Here is a 3,481-nt window from a genome sequence, read left to right as displayed (position 1 = left end):
GAGGTGCATCGGTGTCGGAGTCAGATGCGTGAAGTTGAGTTTGTCGAAGACGACCTTGGGCATTATGCTGACGCTAGCCCCAAGGTCACACAAGGCATTGCCGAAGTGTTGAGTGCCAATCGAGCAATTGATTGTTGGGCATCCCGGGTCTTCTTTCTTCTTTGGAGGTTGGTTGAGTATAGCAGTGCTACATTCCTCCGTGAGCTTAACAACCCCCACTGCGGGCAGCGGTCGCTTGTTGTTGATGATGTCCTTGATGTAGCGGACGTAAGTTGGTACATGCATCACATCCAGCAATGGGATGTTGACATGTATCTTCTGGATCATCTCAACAAAATGAGCAAACTGCTCATCCACGGTGATCTTTTGTTTCTGGGAAGCAAACGAGAGAAAGCTTGTGTCGAAAGTTTTCCGTGGATTTTCTTCCTTGGGTTCTTCAGGGTCATCTTGTTCTGTGGTTTCCTCCTCTGCTTGTGGCCTTGCTGCTTTCTCTGCATGGTTAGGATGTGGTGGATCACGAGTGGACTTACCAACCCTCGTGGTCACCGTATTTATCTTTTCTGAAAATGGGACAGCAGTAGCTATTTGCACAAGTTGACTTTCTATCATTTTGTTGAAATTTAATTGGTTTTTATGAGCAGAAGAAAGAGTTTCAACTTTAGCATGTATGCTTTCCAAAATTTTGTCATTGGCATCAAGCTTTTTGTTTAAAGATTCATTTATTTTAGCTTGGCCAAAGACTAAGTCTCTCAAGGAGGGTTGGTTCGAATTGAAATTCGAATTGAAATTTGAGTTAAAATTGTTACCACCTCCTTGGAATGGTGGGCGTGCTTGTCCCCACCCCTGGCCTCCTTGTGGACGGAACCTGGTGTTGTTGTTGATGTAGGTTGCGTCTTCACAGGTGGCAGTAATTTCCCGAGTGTCCACCGTCACCACAAACCTCGCACGTAAAGTACGAGTTCATGGCATGGACGGGAACAGGCACCTCTGGCCGGTTCCCTTCATCAAGCTTCTTCATTAGGAGGTCCAGTTTGGCGGCGAGCATGTCCGTCTCCTTGACGGTATGCATTCCGCCCTTGGTTCTGGGCTGGGAACACTCCTCATTCCAGCCCTGGTTGGAGACCATCTTCTTGATCAAGGCCGTAGCCTTGGCAATTGTGAGGTCGAGATAGGCTCCTCCAGCAGCAGCATCAAGGTGAGGCTCTGGATGTAGTCGTTAGCCCATTGTAGAAGCTTTAGAGCACGAGCCACTCATCCATCCCATGATGTGGATAGGCGAGTATGTATTCTTGCAATCTCTCCAAAGCTTCTAGGATGGATTCCATCCCTGTCTGCTGGAAACTTGAAATTCTTTCGCGCAGGGCATTGGTTTTGCCCAACGGGAAGAACTTAGCGAGGAACGCTGTGGAACACTTGCCCCACATGCTGACGGCTTCCTTGTTCTGATAAAACCACTGTTTTGCCTTCCCCAGGAGGGAGAAAGGAAACAGGCGGAGCCTGATGGCGTCAGTTGTAATGCCCTGTATAGTTACAGTCTTGCAGAGCTCCAGGAAGTTCTGGAGATGGGCGTTAGCGTCCTCATTCGGCTTGCCACAGAATGGGCTAGCCTGCACCATGTTTATGAGGCTAGACTTCAGCTCAAAATTCACGTCCCCAATACCAACATTGGGTCCAGTTGCCACATTGGCAGCTAAGGGGACGGAGAAGTCACAGAGAGTCTTCTCAGCCATGAGTTCGGTGATTAATGGTGCTTGGGAAGCTGGCTCTCTTGTCGACTGCGAGATCGGAGGAGGGACGACGCGAGGTCGGACCCTTCTCACGAGCTTCTTGGGATTTTCAACAAATTTGTCGGCAAGGAGAAACCAGACATACACTACCCTGTTTTCATCCAATTAGGAGAAAACAAAAAGATAAACACATTAGCCTGTATAAGCAGTAGCTACCTCTTACTTATATTGCCACGTTTATGTACTTTAGTAAATATACTTTACACCTAGTGCCATCCCCGGCAACGGCGCCAGAAATGCTTGTTGGCATTTCTTAGCGTCGCCACTAGGAGTGGTTAGTTCCTAGCAACGCCACTAGAAATGCTGGTGTTAGTATGTCTTAACGTTTACAGAAAGATCCGCAAGTGCACGGATATACCGTTGTAGCATTTCACCAGAAAGTATTCGGGGTATCGTTATTTATATTTTCCCAAGGGATGGCTAGGTTGTGTAAAGTGTATTTACTTAGTTGCATAACCATGACACGTATGAAGCAAGATGAAGACCACTGACTATACAGGGGTAAGTGATAAATGAATGATAATTAGGGGTAATGTGACACAAACAGAACAGCCAACTCTCATGAATAAAGAATAAACAAGCAATCCTAAGGTTAGTGGGAGCATAGACAAAGATTCCTAGTATACTATTTATGTTAGCAGATAAGTTACGTTAGCCACATTGCTTAGAGCTGCAGGTGCCGGGAAATTAGGGACATCGGGGAGAATGACCCGCACTGGAGAACATCCAGCCCCGTTTCATCTTTGTATGAACTCCTACACCGTACCCGAATGTCGGGGAGTTCGCTAACCGAGAATCAGCTTTCCGGCGGACCGACAGGGCTGTCACCACCTGCGGTCTACCCCAGTCACACCTTGGAGCACCGTCATATCCAAAGGATCCCGCATACCCGGGCACCATGCCCGCATATGAGGTCACTACCCTAGCACCCCCGGGTCCCCCACCCTTCGGATGGACAGGTAAGATGCTAAGGCAAGCCCGAAAGCACAACGAACCGATATCCTTACCCAGATCATCTGGTCTAAGCAAGCAACTAGAATAACTTGGTAAAGCACTGATCAAGGCTAAACAAGCTACGAACATAGCAAGATAACCAAGAACGAACTCAATATGAATAGCATTAAGAAAGTCGGAATACAAAGCCATACCATAGGCCGAGGATTGCTCGCCGCCCCCGAGGATGACTGGATTCGCTAAGGAGATGAAGTACTAGCCTAGCTCCACTACCCTAAGGAGTACAAGTCACAAGAGAGTGTAGAGAGAGAGAGGCCTTCAAGTGGTGTGTGTATGAAAGAGTGGTGGGAGGCCCCTTATATAGTGCTTGAGGTCGGTTCCCTCCAAATCTATACATGAAACATGCCTAACCGACCTCTAGAGGATAGGATCAAGCTTCCTGCCAAAACTCAGCCTCAGTTGCTGCCAGGGAGGGTCGGCGGACCCCCCCTTGGCACCATTTGCCACCGACCTTCTCTGGTACACTGCCTAGTGAGTCCTGATGTCAGATGGTCGGTGCCGGGGCTTGGTTGGTCGGTTTGGTCTGGTTTGTGGGCCTCCTTTCCTCATGTTACGCTGGACACGATCGTCTGTGTCTTCTGTCTGTGTATTCGTCGTATTTTCATCTTATTCTGGACTTGTGCTCCTGAAAACATAAATTCTCGAAAACAACTATGGAGCTAGGTTTTTGATACAAATAT

At 48.0% G+C, this 3,481-nt stretch overlaps 1 non-coding gene across 1 annotated transcript; it reads left to right on the top strand.

Moving 5' to 3' along the window:
- Nucleotides 1–1,257: 1,257 nt before the first annotated feature.
- On the top strand, nt 1,258–1,364 carry LOC120693570. Its single transcript, XR_005683032.1, has one exon. It is a non-coding gene; the product is annotated as a small nucleolar RNA R71 (small nucleolar RNA).
- Nucleotides 1,365–3,481: the final 2,117 nt, after the last annotated feature.

Source organism: Panicum virgatum, chromosome 9N (assembly GCF_016808335.1).
Source record: "Panicum virgatum strain AP13 chromosome 9N, P.virgatum_v5, whole genome shotgun sequence".
Lineage (NCBI taxonomy): Eukaryota > Viridiplantae > Streptophyta > Magnoliopsida > Poales > Poaceae > Panicum > Panicum virgatum.
This window is presented reverse-complemented; position numbering and strand designations above follow the sequence as displayed.